We start from the raw sequence: 21,551 nt of genomic DNA, 5'->3' as shown, positions 1-21,551 counted from the left end.
CCATGTGATCATGTTCTCAGTCAACATCGCAGTCTACTTTCCTACCATAGCTATTGCTCCACTTTCTACTGAATGACATTTTCCTCCCAGGAGATCCTAAGGGTCATAGTTTCAGAGGTGTGATTGCTGTGCATCTAGAAAGTCATCAGGAGAAAATATTAATGAAGGGACTAACAGGTTTTCAAGTTACAAAATATACTTCTGCACTTTTTTGAACTTTATTACATATGGCAAGGTGATTATGAAAGTTACCTAAAATTTCCCCTTTACACTAAGAATGGGAACTTGACTTTCATTCTTTATGAAAAGACATATCTGATCATTCATAGAGGTTAATTGACTTACCCAGAATCACACAGCTGCCTTAGATTATAAAAGGAGAACATATTCTATATCACCTACTCTGTGCCAGCAATATACTGAACACTGAGGTTACAATAGAAGACCACAAATGTTTCTTGCCTTCAAAGACTTTATAATCTAAGGCAATTAAACCCAAGTCTTCCTGAATCAAAGTGCATTGCTTTATCCCACTGAACTACCTACTTGCCTTTTAATTATCTATTAATCAGTTCTTTTTCTAGTGAAGATAGACAATTTAAAAATTAGATTGTATGAGCAGAACCAGAAGATCATTATATAGTATATAGAACTCTGGGAGATGACTAAGAACCACTACATAGAATTCCCAATCCCTCTATTTTTGCCCGCCTGCATTTTTTATTTCCTTCACAGGCTAATAGTACACTATTTCAGAGTCTCATTCTTTTTGTATCACAAAATAACGGTTTGGACATGTATACATATATTGTATTTAACTTATACTTTAATGTATTTAACATGTATTGGTCATCCTGCCATCTAGGAGAGGGGGTGGGGGGAAGGAGGGGAAAAATTGGAACGAAAAGTTTGGCAATTGTCGATGCTGTAAAATTACCCATACATATAACTTGTAAATAAAAAAGCTATTTAAAAAATAATTATATTGTAAAGACCACTCCTTTGGAAGCCTGGGTTAGATTAAATGTCCACTGAAATCTCTTCTGACCCTTACCTTCTGTTCTTGTCTCAGTCTAAAGATGATTATCTGTAGTAGGGAAAACAGAAGCAAAATAAGTCAGTGATTTTTCAAGTCAGTCAATAAACATAAATGTTGTTAGACTAAGGGAAATCATTTCTAGGTTCAAGTTGCTATGCTGATTATTATCCTTTAATGTGGAAAGAGTCCCCCAAATTTTATATTCAACTTTCTTTCCACCAAAGTTTATTGGGATTGTCTTGAATGATTGAACCACTGAGAAAAACCAAGTCTTTCATAGTTGATCATTCCACAATCTTGTTATTACTGTGTACACTTTATTCCTGATTCTACTTATTTCACTCAGCGTCAGTTCATGTCAATCTTTCCAGGTCTTTCTAAAATCAGCTTGGTCATCTTTTTTTTTTTTAAACTGAGGCAATTGGGATTAAGTGACTTGTCCAGGGTCACACAGCTAGGAAGTGTTAAGTGTCTGAGATCAGATTTAAACTCAGATCCTCCTGGTTTCAGGACTGGTGCTCTATCCACTGTACCACCTAGATGCCCCTCATTTTTTAATAGAACAATAATATCCCATTACTTTTACATACCATAACTTATTCCCCAATTGATGGGCATCTACTAATTTTCCAATTCTTTGCACCACAAAAAGAGATATGATCACTTTTGCACATGTGAGTCCTTTTCATTTGGAAAATTGTTCAGCGCTCCTAGTGGTCCCCAAATGCTTCCAAACACACACAAAAAAACAAAGACTCTGTGTTTTTTTTTAAATAGAAATTCTTCCAGTGATTTCTCTGATAATGCTTATGATTCATAGTACACCACAATCTCTAAAGAATCTGGTTGTGGGGGACCCACCTAGTAATGGAGAGATGCATAGTGGGTGTAAGTGATTTGTAGCATTTGACTAAGAGTCAGGAGAAAAGATGCCATCCAGGAAATATTAAGATTGGAAAGGGAGAAGAGTTAATTGTATAATAGCCACTCATCACCCACAGATTAGTGAAAGATCCAGAGAAAGGCCTCCAACACCTACCTGAGTTTGATCTTTCTGATACAATTCATGGGAGGACTTTGACAAGAATTAGACCGGATGAGAAACCAGAAAGAAGAGGTCACAGAATCTTTAAAATGAGAAACGCTATATGCAAAGTACAGTTGTCCTTCTCTTTGAAAACAGCAAGTGCTTAATAAATGCTTGTGGATTGATTGAGTGCATGACAGGAGATAGGGCTAAAAAATAGATTGCTACCCTAATATAAAGAGTCTGAGATTCCAGGATGGGAAGTGTAAATGTAATTCAGCAGGCACTAGAGATCCACTGAAAGTTTGAGCGAGAAAATGAGCAGCAGTGAAGTATCATGAAATTCACATGGATAAAATAATTGTCATTAAGAAGGATTCTCCATCATACCATTGAATCTGAAACTCAAAGTTTGGGCATCATAGTTCCAATTCCTTCTCATTAATTCCTTTGTTTTCAAATGAAAAGTTGAAGTTTCAGGGAATAATAGCCAGTGAAAATATGATGAAGGGCCAGAGAGATGAGATGAATGTGGGAGGGCTTTGGCCCATTCTGTTGGGTCACAGAAAGTGAATGAGGAACAATGGGTGGGAATTGCAGAGAGGCTGATTTGGGCTTATATAAGAGAAAACTGCCAAACTCTTAGAATGGAGTGTTGGAGACTGGACATGTGGCCTGTGCCCAAAGTAGAGTGACTGTGGAAATGTCTGTTTGTGGACGTCACTCTTAAGGGACGGAGGGATCCTTCTATGTCACTCAAAAACAGTAATACAAGGAATCTCTTCTAATTACTTGACTAGAGGATCATTTTATAACAAACAAAGTAAGTCAGACAAGGACAAGTGTCAGGAAGTTGAGTATTCCCTGTGCCTGGAGGTCTCCTAGCAGAGCAAGATGACCACTTGATAGTCAAGTTGTAAAGGAGATTTTGTTCAGGAAGGCATTGGAATAATTGGTTTCTGCAGTCCCTTCTGTCTTGCCCAAGAACTCACACAACTAGAAGGAAAGCCAAGACTCACACCCAGCTCTCTGCTTCTTCATTCAGTGTGATCAATGAGCTACAGCAGAAGGGAGCCCCGGATGCCATTTAAGTCTAACCTCCTCAGTATCTAGCTGAGAAAACTGACTCCTTAATGATACAAAAGTAGCAGACCCAGCTCTGGACCCCAAGTCCTCTGAGTCCAACCAGAGCTTCTCTGCTTCGCCACAGTGGCTTCTGGGCATGAGCTGGGCAGGCTTTGCCTCATACCCTCAGCTCCAAGCTTCAGATCAAGGGAAAGCACTGGAAAAACACAGCAGTGCCCTTTAACACCCAAACATCCTACTTTCACCTTCAAAAAAATCCAAGAAATCTCTGAGCAAGAGAAGATGATAGACTGCCACAGTAGCATGTGAGAGAGAAGAGCTCTGGGAGAAAATGAAGGATTCAGAAATCAACGGACAATCCAATAATTTCTCAGAAAAAGAAAGAACAGATCAGACCAAGGACACGACTGTGGGAAAGGAAAGCTTGCTAGAATCAAGGACGGATGTGCAACACTCCCTCATTGCATCTTTTTCACCAAGATCATCATCAGGGGATGGGGAAGTCATTTAGCAAATGAAGCCATCTCTGCAGAGAGCATATGTATGGTCTGAATTGGGAAATCTTTAGTGAGCATCACCTCAAGGGGTGTTGGAGACTGGTCACCTGGTCTGTGCCCAAAGCAGAGTGGCTGTGGAAGTGTCTGTTTGTGGATATCACTCTTAAGGGATGGAGGGATCCTTGTGTGTCACTCAAAAATAGTAGTAATGAGGAATCTCTTCTAATTACTTGACTAGAGGATCATGTTGTAACAAAAGGAATAAGTCAGACATCTGTGAAGGTTGTAGGTCAATGACTTATAAAGATTCTAGGACAGAGGAAGATTGACTTTATGGCAGCATTTATTGTCACCTCTTCAATATATCTGTGATCTCATTGGTTAGGGAATTGGAATAAGGGAGATTTTCTTGCTCTGTAGAATTTTTCTTAAAATGAAAACGAGAATGAATCAAGCCTTACTCATTTTATTTCCTACATTTAGTAGCAAATGCCTCTCTAAACAAGCAATTTTGTGATAAGAAATAACATCCATTCTAGGAAAGAAAAAGGGATCAATCCACACCCAAAATGTATGTATTCACATGAGATTTATTAATTATCTTCTTTACAACTGTTCAAGGTCTTGAGGAGTCTGGAAGCTCTTGGTTTTGTGTTTTGAGTTGGGATTTCAGTAGTTGGCTGCTCAATTGTAATTTCAGATCAGCTTAGGACAGCAGTAGTAATGACTTAGACACAATATGTATTATGTATGTGTACATATATATATATATATATATACAGACACAAATGTATATATTTGAATATGAAAGTAATCATCTTTGATGTATGTCAGTGAGGTTTAACCAGTTTCTCTCACTTTCTAGGAAGTGATTACCTCATTCTGGAGTGTGCTAGAGTCAATTTCTAAGGAGAGCTAATTGATGTTTTCATTGTGAAATTTCTACCTTGGAAAACGACAAACTACAAATCACATATTGATTGATTTTAGTGAATGTCTGAAGTTAGGAAAGTTATGGAGAAAACGTTAGTAATGAAAATTAAACTTATAAGTGTGTCAAGCATACTTTTTCCCCGTCACCGAGTCAGTTGTTAAACACCCTGCTTTCATTGGTTGGTTTTCCAGAGTGGTCTTTTTATTGTATAAGTTAAAATATCATGTTAACTCTGAGATACCACTACACACCTATCAGACTGGCTAGAATGACAGGGAAAGATAATGCGGAATGTTGGAGAGGATGTGGGAAAACTGGGACACTGATACATTGTTGGTGGAACTGTGAATGGATCCAACCATTCTGGAGAACAATTTGGAACTATGCCCAAAAAGTTATCAAACTGTGCATACCCTTTGATCCAGCAGTGTTTCTACTGGGCTTATATCCCAAAGAGATACTCAAGAAGGGAAAGGGACCTGTATGTGCACGAATGTTTGTGGCAGGTCTTTTAGTGGTGGCCAGAAACTGGAAACTGAGTGGATGCCCATCAATTGGAGAATGGCTGAATAAATTGTGGTATATGAAATATTATGGAATATTATTGTTCGGTAACCAAATGACCAACAGAATGATTTCAGAAAGGCCTGGAGAGACTTATATGAACTGATGCTGAGTAAAATGAGCAGGACCAGGAGATCATTCTACACTTCAACAATAATACTATATGATGATCAATTCTGTTGGACCTGGCCATCCTCAACAATGAGATGAACCAAATCAGTTCCAATGGAGCAGTAATAAACTGAACCAGCTACACCCAGGGAAAGAACTCTGGGAGATGACTATAAACCATTACATAGAATTCCCAATTCCTCTATTTTTGTCTGCCTGCATTTTTCATTTCCTTCACAGGCTAATTGTACACTATTTCAAAGTCCGACTCCTTTTGTACAGCAAAATAACTGTTTGGACATGCATACATATATTGTATTTAACTTATACTTTAACATACTTAATATGTATTGGTCAGCCTGCCATAGTGGGGGGAGGGGAGGAGGGGAAGAAGGAGAAAAATTACAACAAAAGGTTTGGCAGTTGTCAATGCTGCAAAATTACCCATGCATATAACTTGTAAATGAAAAGCTATAATAAAAAAATATCACGTTAAACTTTGTTTACAGTACTCAAAAGATGTACACATCATTGGTGATAGCATTATGCAAGTCTGTTCCTGTTTCTGCTGAGATATGAGATCTATGTGTCTACATTTTCAGGTTGCAAGAGGTGAGCTTCCTATGTCCCACACTGAAGCACTTAGATGCCACTTAACATTTCTAAACCAAAATTCTTTAGGACCATAATTCTTTGCCATTACCATATTGATTTAGAGAGTCAAAAAATCTACTTGACTGGGTAAAAATGCTCAGAATAAATTGACAAAGTAATACATATATAAATTCTCCATAAATATAACCTAAAGACTTCAAGGATCTCTGAGCAACATGACGGTAGAGTGGAAACAATAATGGCTTAAGAGCCAAGAAACATGAATTCAGGGTCTGCCACTAATTCTATATGACCTTGATCTAGAACTGAAAGGTGACCCTATAGGTTCAATGACAAAGGTTCTATGCCAAGCCCAGTTTGGGATTTGGAGTAACAGAAACAAAGCCTTTAATATAACCACAGGGTTTATTACTAATATTAGCAAAAAAACAAGAGCAAAGGTGGTTTAATGGATAGAGAGGCAGCCCTGCAGTCAGAAAGACCTAAATTCAGGTCCTGCTTCTTACTACACTGACTGAGCAAATTACTAGATTTCCCAGTGCTTCAGTCTCTCTCTCTTTGTCTCTTTGTCTCTGTGTCTCTATATTTCTCTTTGTCTCTCTATCTCTGTCTCTGTCTCTCTGTTTCTGTCTCTCTGTCGGTTTCTTTCTTTCTTTCTTTCTTTCTCTCTTTCTCTTTCTTCCTTCCTTCCTTCCTTCCTTCCTTCCTTCCTTCCTTCCTTCCTTCCTTCCTTCCTTTCTTCCTCCTTCCTTCCTCCTTCCTTCCTCCTTCCCTCCCTCCCTTTCTTCCTTCCTCTCTTCCTTCCTTCCTCTCTTCCTTCCTTCCTTCCTTCCTTCCTTCCTTCCTTCCTTCCTTCCTTCCTTCCTTTCTTCCTTCCTCCTTCTTTCTTTCTTTCTTTCTTTCTTTCTTTCTTTCTTTCTTTCTTTCTTTCTTTCTTTCTTTCTTTTTTCTTTCTTTCTTTCTTTCTGTGTCTCTGTCTCTGTCTTGTGTCTCTCCTTATTCTCTTTCCCCCTGGAAACACAAAAAAGGGGCATTATATATACATATGCAAAAGTATTCTTTATTATTTAAAAAACCTGTGAAAAGTTTCATAAGAAAAAAATAATTTTCTATCTGTACCTGTTGGATAATATGACTCATTTAGGGGCTTTGCATTCACCTATGAATAGAATAAGATCGAGAAAGCTCCATGAGTCATGTTCCTGGTACCACTAAGGTCTGATTTAATCTCACACTATCAAACTTTTTAAAGTTGAGGGTTTTGTTGCAAGGCTATGTAGTTACTTCGTGGTGATTAATGAAGACCAATTTATCCTTCACTAAAAGTTACAATGGATTTCTCATCGGCAAGGGTCAGAATCACCCTGTTTCCTTCTCCTTTCTGACTTTTTACTTTCCATAGTTAAAAACAAAGCCAACCTAAGGCAAATTTGCTTTCAGTGCTATCCCCTGCTATCTGGAACTCCCCATTATAGAACTGCATCCAGATGAGGACATGCTAGGTGTCTGGGATCTCACAGTCTCTACCCCAACCTATGTTTCTGTTGTCTGTCTGTCTGTCTTTCTCTTGACTTTCTTTTATTCAAATGCCTATTTTTAAGAGTTGTTGGGTAACTGATTAATTAATGTAATGAATAGTGGAAATGAAAATATACTAAAAATTAAGTAGCAGAATAGTCCAATGGAAAGAGCATCAAATTCCAAGATTCTAATCCTGGGGCTCTTACTGCTGCTTGTGGAGCATTAGGCAAGTCCGTCACCTCTGTGGGCCCAGTTTCTTCATTTGTAAGATGAAGGGAGTAGAGTACATGATCTTCTAAAGATCCCTTCAAACTCTAAAAAAAGATGCTATGCTATACACACTACCGAAGCAGTAGTATGTATCAGCCTTCCTATCATCTGCCTTCCTTTGTATCTTAAATAGTTAATATGATTCTTGGAGCATAGTAAGTCTTTAATAAATGTTTGTTGACTGAATAACTGGTGCAATCATCAGTTAATCAACAAGTGTTATCCAAATGTAAGTTATCATACTGAGGAGAAAAGAAACAGCAGGCTGGCCTTTTATATTGTTATTTACCATGTCCTTTTGTTGGTAGTCTTGTCTCATTTCCCACTGTTCTTGTTTGTTCTTCACTTTTGAAAAGGACCACCGTCATCACAGAGTAGATTTAAGTGAGGTGGAGTTGCACAAAGTTGTCAATCTCACTTTCTCTTCCAAAGTCATCAAAGTCCAGTGACAGAACAAAAATCGGGTAACTGGCAATGACCAGGGATGAAACACTCTATAGCACCTGTTGGAACGATACCCAAGATAAGGTCATGCTAGATGTCTGGGATCTCACTACCTCTGTCCCCAACCCATGTCTCTGTGGTCTGTCTTTCTGTTTCTTGACTTCCTTTAAATCAACTGCCTATTTTGTTTAAATTAAAGCTTTTTATTTTCAAAACATATATATGGATATTTTTTCAACATCGGCCCTTTCAAAACCTTGTGTTAAAAATTTTCCCCTCCTTTCCCCCTACCTCCTCCCCCAAGATGGCAAATAATCCAATATATGTTAAACATGTTAAAACATATGTTTTATATACACATATTTGTACAATTATCTTGCTGCAAAAGAAAAATCAGATCAAAAAGGAAAACAAATGAGAAAGAAAAGAATGCAAGCAAACAACAACAAGAAGAGTGAGAATATTATGTTGTGATCCATACTCAGTTTTCATAATCCTCTCTCTGGGTGCAGATGGCTGTCTTCATCACAAGACCATTAGTACTGACCTTAGTCATCTCATTGTTGGAAAGAGTCAAATACATCAGAATTGATCATTATATCTTATAATACATATTATATTATGATGTATATATATTATTACTATATTGTAATTGTTTTGCTATTGCCATGTACACTGATCTCCTGGTCCTGCTCATTTCACTCAGCATCAGTTCCTGTAAGTCTCTCCAGGCTTCTCTGAAACCTGTTGATAATTTCTTCCTTATTATTATTTTGCTGAGGCAATTAGGGTCAAGTGACTTGCCGAGGGTCATACAGCTAGGAAGTGTTAAGTGTCTGAGGTCAGATTTGAACTCAGGTCCTCCTGACTTCAGGGTTAGTGCTCTAATCACTGCACCACCTAGCTGCCCCTCTTGATCATTTCTTACAGAACAATAATATTCCATAACATTCATATATCAGAACTTATTCGGCCATTCTCCAACTGATGGGCATCCACTTATCAACTGCCTATTTCTAAGAGTTATTGGGTAACTGATTAAACTGACTGATAAAATGAATATGAAAATATAATAAACAAAAAGTAGCAGTGTTGTCCATTGGAAAGAGCATTGGGCTGAAAGTTAAAGTCCAAGAACCTGGTGGCTGTTGGAACAAATTGTCATTTGCTGACTGCCAGGGGAAGTCTTCACATGTGTGAGGTGGATAGTTCACCAGTGGCTTTGAGGTCTGTTGGCTCCTCTCCACCTGGGGTAGCCCATCACTGAGACGGTTTTACTGGAGTGTGGCTGCTGCACATACTATAGCTGCTTGGAGTCACAGGTGAGAATTGGGTGGCAGGTGCACACTAAAGGTGGATGAGCAGCCCTCCTACCGGAGGTGCTAGTCCTCCTGAACACTCTATATGCCCCTGCTACTAGATAGCAATAATAATAACAACAGTAGTAGCAATTGTAAAATAGTAGCCAACGTTTATATTGTACCAAAAGCTTACGGATACATTTATATTGTACAAAGAGGCTCAATAAGGTTAAGTCACTTATTCATGGACACAGATAGTAAGCCCCTTAGGGGCAAAGAGTTTACTTTATTCCTTTTTTAATCCCTCCATAGCACTTAATACAGTGTCTTGCACAGATAAAGATCTGTCCTGTTCAGCAAATACTTGTTAAATGGATAAACCTGAGACGGAATGACATACAGCAGAATTTAAATGTGACGTGCCCCTTGGTAACAGGTAACCATGAAGGCGAGAGACTGGCTTCAGATCCCTTTAGATCCTCCATAAGAGTGTGAATCCAGCTATTTGGGAGAAAGCAAGGCTTAACAGCACACAGGTAACTCTTTGGCCAGAGATCCCAAAGGACACTGTAGGGGATTTTTTTCACTTCTCTTATCTTATTGGCGTGTAGTGGTGGGGTGGTGTAGTGGATAGGGAGCCATCCTTGAAGCCAGGAAGACCCGGTTAAATCACACTTATTAGCCATGTCAACCCAAGAAAGCCACTGAAGCTCTTGGTGTTTCTGGCCTCTTTTTAAGACTGCAAGTAGCAAAGAAGATGCCAGTCTAGGTTACTCGCTCATTCGGAAGTTCCCCAAGCCACTGAAATCACAGGTTCCCTATGTGTCCTCTCTTCCCAATATGCCTGGAAAAATGTATTCTCTCCACATGTCCTCTCTACATAAATACACACACACACACACACACACACACACACACAGGACACTTAGTCTGGTTCCTCTTTAGCAAATGAGTAAGTTCATAATGTTACAGAGAAAAAATGCTTCAAAAGGAAAAAATTGAAGAGAGTAACAACCAATCTCAATTTGTTGTTTTAATTAAGTCATTTTTCAGTCATGTCCAAGTGTTCGTGACCCCATTTGGGTTTTGTTTGTTGCTGCTGCTGTTGTTGTTGTTTTGTGACAAAGATACTGGAGTCGTTTGCTTTTCCTTCTCCAAATGATTTCACAGATGAGGAGACTAAGGCTAACAGGATTAAATGACTTGTCCAGGGTCACACAGCTAGTAAGTGTCTGGGGCCGGATTTGAACTCAGGAAAAGAATTCTTCCTAACTCCAGGGCCAGCAATCTGTGTACTATGGTGTACACCCAGACAGTCTGAAAGATGCACATACAGTCCAGCATCACTTATGGACCTAACTAGAAGTGGTCTTCTGGCAGCCTCTTGCACAAGTCCTCTCTCTGACACATTGCTCTCTATAGACCGAAGTTGGGATGGGTTAAGGAAGGCATGAGTAGACTACTCAATAGTAAATTTCTAGATTCTCTGATCTCCCACAGGGGAAAAGACCGCCACTGATTTTTTCTTCCATTTGGACACCATCTCCCCTTTTCCTTTGCCTCTTTTCCCGAACTTCAGTTGGGAACTCTCAGTTCTATTCTCTTTCAAGCTTATTTTAGGATAGGAAACTACTTCTACTCAACAGACATTCAAACAAGAGATGGAGAGAAAAGGAAGAAAGATCTTGCCTCTTGATATTTCCAAAAGGAGCTTAACATAGGGGCTAGCACATTGTAGGAACATAACAAATGCTATTTCCTCTCCCCCTTCCTGCCATGTGGCAGGTGTTGTTGACTACAGGAGAAGGAACGGAAGATGACATTTTTTTTTCCATCTCTGCAGCTAAGGAGTGATAATTACATTCCACATCAGGGAAACTATTGTCACCCTGATTTGAGACTGTGTGGAAGAGGCCATTCAGCTTCTATGGTGGCCTGCTGAGTAATGGCAATATACTTTAATTCTGAGTTCTGCCACTTCTTTGAGCCTTCACATTGACTCTTGACTTGGACACCCACCTAACAAGCAAAACAGGATTCTTAATTTTTTTTTTTTTTGGTTCTGGGTCCTACAGACTCCTTCTTAGAATAATGTCTTTAAATAAAGAAAATAAAATACATAGAATTACAAAGGAAACTAATTATATTGAAACACAGCTGTCAAAAATTGTAACCAAATTCATGAACCCCAGAGAAAGAGGAAGGTAGAGGGTGGGGGGAGAAGTGAGGAGAGAGAGAGAAGAAGAGAGACAAAGAGACAGACAGAGATAGAGAGACAAAAAGAGAGACAGGCAGACAGAGACAGAGAGAGAAACTGAGAGACTGAAAGAGAGCCAGAGAAAGAGTGAAAGAGAGACAGAGTGAGAGGGAGCATCATAACAGAAATAGTTTGTGACTCCATGGTGTGTGTGTGTGTGTGTGTGTGTGTGTGTGTGTTTAATAGTTCATATCCTAAAATATAGTAAAGAGTATAAATATCTTGTGAATATATATATACATATGTGTGTATTCATATATAACCATGAATATGTATTTTGAGTGTGTTTATACACACAATTAAGATACACCCTTATTCTTCCTACTACAACTTAAGACATGGACCATCACTGCTGACTTCCCTAGCACCTAGCATAGTATTTTTCATCCAATAGATGTTTCATAAACACTTACTGAATTCTGACCCACATGCACATGTGTAGCGTGCGTGTGTACCTCCAGTCAGACAAAAGATTTCAAAAACTAGTGACAGCCTTAATCACATTAAGCAACCAAGAGCAATAATAAGGAAATATCAAGAGCAATAACATAAGGCTTATTGACAGCATACAGAACAGCTACCCAGATGAGAGGGACACAAAGAAACACGTGTCTCTGATTCATTCTTCTCTCAGATCCCAGTCTCCTGCTTTGGGGAAGTGAAGTTGTGTGTATAAACTGCCCCCGTTAACCTGGTGCTGTCCAGTCTTAGGCTGATTCTGGATGACCCTGGGATTTCAGTGTCTGTGTAGTTTTTTTATACTGAGGTAGTTAAAGTGAACTGGAGTTCTGAAAATGAGCCCATCTTGGTCAAGAAGACCCCACATCTCTTTGAATATATCAGTCATTGGAAGTCTCACATAAGTTCCTAGCATTCTTTGGATGTCAGGAGTTGCATCTATGGATTCATCCATCATTCTAGCTGCTACATGTTCTCCTGTCTCCCTCTAGGGGTAGATGCAGCTGGGTCTAGCCAGTCCGTATCTCAGCTTTTGTATGCTTCTAGTAAGAAAAGAAGAGCTCACAAATAACTTTAGAAAGACTAGAAATTGGGGACTACAGAACAGTTCTACTTGGACCTTTGAAAGGGAGGGTTCTGCCCTGCCTGGTATAGTAAAACAGCATCACATTTGAAGTGAGAGGATCTGTGTGTGAACCCCAACTCTTTGGTGGATATCAGTTTATAACACATGACACTGAAACAATGGGCTGAAAAGGGGTTGTATCAAGTCTGACCAACAATTTAGTGATAGAAACAAAATGAACTTTGTACAATCAAATTCATTGATGTGGGGAAAATTTCAGAGTCAATTAAACCTACTGAGGTTATTCTGGGGTTGTTCAATTTGATGCACTTCAGGAAATCAGCTGATTAATCTTTATTACCCTCTTCCTTTCCCCCGTCTGAAGATGATCAGGTGAAGGTTTTTGACATTTTTTAAGTGATAGAAGGGATCAAAGCATATATACTTGGAGAATAGTAGCAAACAAAGCAAAACAAAAACAGGAGGGGCAATGGAAAAGGAATAAAAAATAGTGAGACTTAGAAGGGCCCAAAAAGAGAAGTGTGAGTTGAATACAAAAATATTTCAGCCAAAGACAAACATGTGGTTAGAGCTTCTGTTTGTATGTATATATGGGGTCAGACTCATCCTTGATGTTTGTCAAGGAGGATGAGTTCCTCAAATCTATAAAGAGGAACCAAGACTATCTGACACTAAGAAAGTCTTTGTGCCCTAAGTCCGTATGCCTGGGATGGAAAATCAGGCATCTCCCAATAGATTACTGATAGACTCGATGCAGATTGAGGCATGGGCATTTTTGTTTTGTGGTTAATGTGGGAATTTGTTTTGTCTGACTAAATGCATTTCTGGAGTTTGCTTTCATAATGCAAGTAGGAAAAGGTAGGAGAGAAAGAATTCAGAGTTGAAAATAAAATGAAATTGAATTATAAAAAAAAAGGAAATGCTATTTTCAAAATCGTAGTGAGATTTTCCTCCTTTGCAGAAGTAGGAGGTCCACAGGTGTGGTCTATTACATAGATTTTCGGACTGTTCGATGTTTTGATTGATTTGCTGATTTTTTTCTCTTATTCTTTAAAAATATCATTTGTTATATGGGACTACTCTCTGAGAGGGGGAAGGATACAAATACTGAGAGAAATCTTGGTAATATAGAAAAAATTCAAATCAATAAAAATGTATTTAAATGTGTTTAAAAATAAAAATAAATCAGGGTTTTAGTTCTTGGTTCAGAGAATTAGATTTGCACATGATCCTTGGCAATTCTTTCCTTGTGTGAAGGTTCCAAATTTAAAGTAAAAGCCAGTCTTACTTAAAACCTAACTTAGCTATCAGGAAATCTTTACACTGAGAAATGGAAGGGGCATTAGAAGGTTATATAAAATTAACCCTTTCATTTTACAGATAAGGAAACTGAGGCCCAGAAAAGTTAAATGACTTGCTTAAAATCTAAGAAACGTCAGAGCCAAAACTCCAACACAAGACTCATGACCACAAATTCAATAACAAAGGGGCCCCAGCCAATTGGCATAGAGCTGGAGCACAGGATGGGGCTTAAGCCAATGGTAGTTATGGCAACAGAGGTTAGCAGAGTCTAGCTAAGAGTTAAGATGTAGGAAGGGTGACAGGGACCTTTCCTGATCAGTAGGAAGCACAGCCAAATTTTCTAGCTCCATCACTCCCTCTTTCAGTGTTTCTGATGTATTTTGGGACTCCCTAGAACTTTAGAGCCTTGAATGCCTGAGCACTAGTTGCCAAAGACATGATGAGAATTGCAGGAACAAAAACAAGGCTGTCTATATTTGTCCCCAGTCTCAGGAAGATTAAATGGAAGTTACGGACTATGTGCTGGGCAGGTGGGTTGCAGTTTAAGGCAGGGAAGAGGCAAAAGGAATTCACTAGTTCAATGGTTAGAGCACTGGGTCTGAATTCAACTCCCTAAGATCATAGCAAGGACTCGGGGCAGGGGTATAGCTTGTAAAAGATGAGAGTCAGAAAAATTTCATTGTGGTTTTTTGTGTTCCACTGGGTAGAGGCTGTGGGGCCATTTAACAAGAGAACTGATTAAGCTCAAGTTGGTGGTAACCAGCTTGAGTTGCCATATTATGAAGGAAGCATTTTTCTGCGTCATTGTGGCAAAAAAACAGAAACAAGATAGAGCCTGGGTGGATGGTATCTAAGAAATAAAGTTGCCAGAGCAACAATAGCACAGGGTAAACCTACTATTGGTCACAGAGCTTCAGCAGAACTCCTGTGAAAGTGGAATAGAATAGTCGAGTGGTGAATTTCCCAGCATTGGTGGAAATGGAGGGACTTTGTTCAAGTTCTGGGTGAGGCAAAATCATGTAGATTCAAAAGGAAGGAATTTCCCAGTCTTCATCCGAGGACAAAACCCTTCTGTTTAAAACATTAATTTTCCAGGAAGTTATTCCTTTTCCAGTAGCCTTATGAATTAGTGGGAAATAGTACTCATTTGCAGAGAATGATTCAATTGCTTAATTTTCTGTTATTTTTTATCTCCTCCCCCCCGAAAAAAAATACTTTGCTATTTGATTTGTTGTTCTTTCTTGGTCCATTGAGAGAGGATGCCTAGATGGGGGTGTAAGATGATTTTCCTCCCTATATTAAAACCGAGTGACAATGTTCCAGAATTGAGGGATACAGCTGTTAAATGCTTTTAATCTGTAACCTTAAAGATGATCAGGTATAGATGATATTTCTTCAGCATTTACTGGAACCATAAGGGCACAGGACCTCAGCTCTCTTCAAAGTTGAAATGATATTTAATAATGGTATCTGAGAATGAATTATGGCAATGGCCCCCATAATTGTTTTGGAACGAGTCACTCGCCCAAACAATTTGGTCTCTTTTTTTCTGTCGTACCCATTACTCTTCAGGGCAAAGTTCAGGGACCCTTGAGAAGTCCTCCCTGACCATTCAGCAGCTTTATCTGTTATTTGGTTAACCAAGAAGATTCAAGCAGGGCAGGAAGGATGGGTGGAAGTCAAAGGAGTAGGTAGGCAAGGAGCTATAGGAGAAAATTAGAAAGACATCTTATTAATAAGAATTATTTTGATGTTGTGGTCTAGGTCAGAGGTATACAATGCAAACCTGCTGCCACATTGCAGCACTTGGACTAGATTAAGCTTTAATTTTAACAAGTTCAATGAAACAACAATACATTAGAATACAGATAATGTTATTATGTAGTTTTCTAAACCAAAGTGTGGTCCATGGGAGTTTAATATATTCAGGATAACTTGGAGTTCATCTCAGAGGGAAGGCACAAACATTAAGGAGGCCATGAAAATCTTCCTGTAAGTGGGATTTTAGCTGAGACTTGAAGGAAGTCAGGAGGAGGATGAGAAAGGGGCCCATTCAGCCCTTTTTGTAGTGGCAAAACTGGAAAATGAATGGATGCCCATCAATTGGAGAATGGCTAAATAATTTGTAGTATATGAATGTTATGGAATATTATTGTCCTATAAGAAACAACCAGCGGAATGATTTCAGAAAGGCCTGGAGAGACTTACACGAACTGATGCTGAGGGAAGTGAGCAGGACCAGGAAATCATTGTACACGGACGGCAAGAATACTGTATGAGGATCAATTCTGATGGACGTGGATATCTTTGACAATGAGAGGATCCAATTCAGTTCCAATTGATCAGTGATGAACACAACCAGCTACACCCAGGAAAGAATACTGGGAAATGAGTGTGGACCACAATATAGCATTTCCACTCTTTCTGTTGTTGTTTGCTTGCATTTTTGTTTTCTCTTCTCAGGTTATTTTTACCTTCTTTCTAAATCCGATCTTTCTTGTGCAGGAAGATAACAGTATAAATATGTATACATATATCGTGTTTAACATAAACTTAAACACATTTAACATGTATAGAACTACCTGCCTTTTAGGGGACAGGGTGAGGTGAGGGAGGGGAAAAATTGGAACAGAAGGTTTTGCAAGGGTCAGTGTTGAAAAGTTACCCATGCATATGTTTTGTCAATAAAAAGCTATAATAATAATAATAAAATAAAAAAGAGAAAGGGTCCCATTCCAGGCAGCAGTCACATCCCGTGGAAATGTCCAGTGTTGGAGATGAATCATCTTTTTCAAGGAATAGCAAAGGAGTCAATGCCATTGGATCTCAGAGGACGTAGAAGGGAGGAAAGAAGATTCAAAAGCTAGGAATTGGCCAGGTTGGGGAAGGACTTTAGAAGCCAAGCTCCCGAGGAGGAATTTGCCTCTACTGCGCCTGCAGCTGCTGGGCATGTGACCTGCAACTTAAGTGTTTTAGAGATGCCAGGGGCATCAAGACTAAGTCACCTGCTCATAGCAGCACAACCAGTATGTGTCAGGACTAAGACTTGAACTTGGGTCACTGTGACTCTGAGACAATCTCTCTGTCCCTGTCTCTCTCTCTCTCTCTGTTTCTCTCTGTATCTGTCTCTCTGTGTCTTTCTCTTTTAATCTTTGTTCCTCTCTGACTCTCTGTCTTTGTTTCTGTCTCACTGTCCTTTTCTCTGCCTCTCTATCTCTCTTTTTCCTTCCTGTCTCTGCCTCTCTCTGTCTCTCCCTCTGTCTCTGTCTGTCCTTCTCTATGTCTTTCTTTGTCTTTGTTTCTGTGTGTGTATGTTTTTCTCTCAGTCTTACTCTGTTTCTGTAATTTTTTTCTCTCTGTCTCTAGTTCTCTGTTTCCCTTTGTCTCTTTCTCCCTGTTTCTAATTCTTTCTCTGTGTGTGTGTCTCCCCCTCCCCCCTCCCCTTCTCCCTCTTCCTCTCCTTCTCCCTCTTCCCCTTCCTTTCTCCTTCCCCTCCCCCTCCCTCTCCCCTTCTCTCTCTCTCTCTTTCTGTCTTTCTGTGTCTTTCTCTGACTCTCAGTATCTCTGTGTCTCTTGTCTTTCTCTTTGCTCCTGTCTCACTCTGTCTTTCTCTGTGTGTCTCTTTATGTTTCTGTCTTTGTCACTCTCTATCTCTCTCTGATTCTCTTTGTTTTGTCTGTCTCTGTCTCTCCATGTCTCTCTGTCTCTCTCTGTCTCTTTCTGTGTCTCTGTATCTCTGTCTCTATGTCTCTCCCTATCTCTCTGCCTCCTTGCATCTCTCTGTATCTGTCTCTTTCTCTATGTCTCTGTTTTGGTTTCTGTCTCTCTCTGTGTCTGTTTCTGTTTTTCTTTCTGTTTTAGACTCTTTACTTTCTTTCTCTGTCTCTTTATGTCTCTCTATCTTTGCATCTGTCTGTCTCTCTATCTCTCTTTCTCTCTGTCTCTGTGTGTCTGTGACTGTGTCTCTCTGTCTCTATGTCTCAGTCTCTGTGTCTGTTTCTCTATGTCTTTCTCTCTGTGTGTGTCTCTGTCTCTATTGCTCAGTTCTCTGCATCTCTGTCTCTCTATGTCTCTTTCTTTCTTTCTCTGTCTCTCTCTCTCTGTATCTCTGTCTTCTTGGACTCTTTGTCTCTGTCTCTCTGTCCTTTTCTCTCTGTTTCAATGTCTGTCTATCTCTCTCTATCTTTCTCTATCTCTATCTCTGTTCCTGTGTAATTCTATTTCTCTTTGCTCTCTCTCTCTTTGTGTGTCGCTCTCTCTGTCTCTATTTCTCACTGTGTGTCTCACTCTTTGTCTTTGTCTCTTTCCCAGTTTCTCTGACTCTTTGTGTGTCTGTCTCTGTATATCTCACTCTCTGTCTCTGTCCCTCCCTCTTTCTGTCTCTGTCTCCATCCCTTTCTCCCAGTCTCGCTTTGCCTCTCTCTGTGTATGTGTGTCTCTGTCTCTCTCTATATATCTGGGGAGTCAGGAAGAACTGAGTTAAAAATTTGACCTCAGGCAATTTAGATGTGTGACTCTGGAGAAGTCAACCCTGTTTGCCTTATCCACTGGAGAAGGAAATGGCACCACTCCAGTATCTTTGCCCCCCAAAAGCCCCATGAATGTTATGGTCCATGGGGTTATGAAGAGTCAGACATGACTAAACAACAAAATCGATGCACACAAATACATGTGCATAAATATACTAACGTAAACTAAGAACCTGAACATAAAGAAAATAGAGTGTGTTCTGCAATCCACTCTTAGGTTAGGAAAGTTCATAAGTCATAAGACTTACGAGTCATTTCGATGAGGTGGCCACATGTGACAAATGAAGGAGAAGGTGGGAAGGAGGGGAAGATGCTTCAGTTTGAAACTTCTTGTAGATTGAAAACTGAAAGGGAGCTCAGAGGCCATCTTAGCCACCCCCTCCATTCTGCAGAGGATGAAGTTCTGAGAAGGGAACTGCCTTAGAGCAGATCACAGAAGTAAAGGAGACTGTTTTCATTTTCCAAAAGCCCTTTTCGATGGCAGAAAGAGAGAGACAGACAGACAGACATAGAGAGAGACAGAGACTGAGAGACAAAGACACAGAGAGACAGAAACAGAGACAGAGAGAGAGGAAGAGACAGAAAGGAGAATAGCTGGAGGCCTCCAAGCCATGGGAGAAAAATAGTTTTTGCTTTTCCACTGTTGCCATGGCAATCTTATAGAATGCAGTTTTAAGTCCAACCTTTGTTCAGTAACTATTAAAAATAGCATTCTATGAAAATAAATCTGAAATGTATAACGGAGCATGCCCAAGGATTGAAGAGCTGACCCTAGAGTCAGGAATAATAATAACAACACCTAACTTTTATGTAGCACCTACTGTGTGCCTGGCACTGCGCTATAAGCACTTTACAAATATTATCTCATTTAACTTCACAGCAGTACTGGGAGGTAGGTGTTCTTATCAAGCCAATTTTCCAGATGAGGAAGACCTAGGTTTGAGTTCTAATACATAAGGGTTATGTGAACCCGGGCAATTAATCTCACAATGTTATAAGCAATTCATGAAGAATATATTACTAGGTAGTACAGTGGATAGAGTAGTGGCCCCAGAGTCAGGAGGACCTGAGTTCACGTCCAGCCTCAAATGCTAACTGTGTGACCCTAGGCAAGTCACTTAACCCAGATTGCCTCCAAGAAAGAATACATTACAAAGAAGGTGCTGGGGTGTGTGTGTGTGTGTGTGTGTGTGTGTGTGTGTGTGTGTGTGTGTGTGTGTAACAGTGCCCATTGTAAATACAGTGGATGTTTGATGAGCCTGTTTCTGAGCACAAAGGGCCTCATCTCCAGAGCATGCATAAGCATTCTATGACTGCTGTTCATCCATTTACTAAGTCAAAAAAATAAAAGGCCTTTTCACTGAATGCTGAGTGGGGCTGATTGTGCATCCAAAATAATCCCTCTTCCCTCCTGGCTTTGTTTGAGTGAGGAACACAAACTGCTGCGGGCCCCCAGGAGGGAGAGGCACCCCAGATCCTCTCTTATCTGATGGGCAGGAAAGCAAGAGCAGACATCTTGCCTGTGGATTCTTTTCTCCTCTTAGATGAAAGTATATTGGAGCCACCTGTGACCTCAAAAGCTTTGAAAGATCACAAGAGTTAATCACTAGAAGTCCCGGAACTGGAGACCATACCAGCGTTAGCGTACTGAGGAGTGTAGTTTTAAAGAATGACTTATGGAAGCCAGCCCAGCAGGAGATGAAATAGCTGTCACTGGTCCAGGGGCTCTTTGCTAGGGTGAATTCTTTGTAGATGGCCAGTGATCTAGGAATATATATATATATATATATATATATATATATATATATATATATAGTTTTGTTTATTTGCTTTGTTGTTATATTATAAACATTTCCAGATTACTCCTACTCTGTGAAAACTCTCTTGCAACAAAGACAAACAATTAAGCAAAGCAAGTGATATAGTGGCAGCGAGATGGAGTTGTGGATGAAGTGCTGGTCTGAAGTCAAGAAAGACCGGAATTCCAATCAAATCTTAGTCTCTAGCTGTGTGACCCTGGGCAGGTCACTTTATCCTGTTTGCCTTTGTGAGGGATAGAAATCCTGTCCAAAAATGATTACTCAGAGACCTCTCGAAGTAAAAAGCAGAAAAGTTGTTTATTTAATTAATTCTCATGAGAATGAGCAATTCCACACCGAGGAGGGAAAGAGAGCTCATGGTAGAAGGGCTAAAGAAGGGGATAAGGTAGACAGTTTTTATAGCGTTTAGATACAAAGGATTACATCATGAGTTGGAGAACATTAAGAGATAAGTGCCCCCCCACCCCTTAATTGGATGTTATTCGTACCCAAAACAGCAGATTCCTAGTTCTGGGAGGAATCATACATCAGGCAACTAATTAGCCAGATGTTGGTAACTTGAACAGTGATAAATGTCATCATTCGAGGTTAAATACATATGTCTAAAATCTAAGTACATATTGGCTACCACTCAACATAGTCATGCAGGTCACAGAGACCTAGAGAAACTAAAAATACAGAAGAGGAAGTTAAATGTCCTTGGAAGTTCAGCTGCTGGAAGTTCTTCACCTTATCTTTACTACATACAGCTGCTGGAAGTTCTTCAACTACATACACACACCTTGGTTTTTTCATCTGTAAAATGAGCTGGAGAAGATAATGGCAAACCACCTCAATATCTTTGCCAAGAAAACCCCTAGAGAGATCGTGAAGAGAGATACAACTGGAAATGACTGAACAACTATTACAGCAACATAGTGATCTTATCTGTAAATTCAGCTACCTCTCATCTGTAGAACCCTCCTGCCAATTCAATTTTAGATAATAGATCTAGATTTTAGATAGATAGATGTCCGACAATCGTTGGATGGAAATAGAAAAGTATACATATTTAATCGTTGTATCTGGCACTTTTATAAAATTCGTCTTGACTTAGGAAATACAAACTCACTAAAAATGTGTAAATGCATAAATATTATAAACATATTCTTTATTGACTACAATGCAATAAAAGTAAATTAATGAAGGA

At 39.5% G+C, this 21,551-nt stretch overlaps 1 protein-coding gene across 1 annotated transcript in view; it reads right to left on the bottom strand.

The window, feature by feature from the left end:
• Positions 1 to 21,551, bottom strand: part of LOC100916836 (C-C chemokine receptor type 3) — a 73,980-nt gene that overhangs the window by 21,475 nt on the left and 30,954 nt on the right. Inside the window, exons 2-3 of the mRNA XM_003771991.4 lie at positions 7,954 to 8,167; positions 1,055 to 1,087 (exon numbers count right to left, since the gene is read on the bottom strand). The gene's annotated coding sequence lies outside the window, so the exon portion shown is untranslated. The remainder of the gene's footprint in view (positions 1 to 1,054; positions 1,088 to 7,953; positions 8,168 to 21,551) is intronic.

The sequence above is a fragment of the Sarcophilus harrisii genome, chromosome 5 (assembly GCF_902635505.1).
Source record: "Sarcophilus harrisii chromosome 5, mSarHar1.11, whole genome shotgun sequence".
Lineage (NCBI taxonomy): Eukaryota > Metazoa > Chordata > Mammalia > Dasyuromorphia > Dasyuridae > Sarcophilus > Sarcophilus harrisii.
This window is presented reverse-complemented; position numbering and strand designations above follow the sequence as displayed.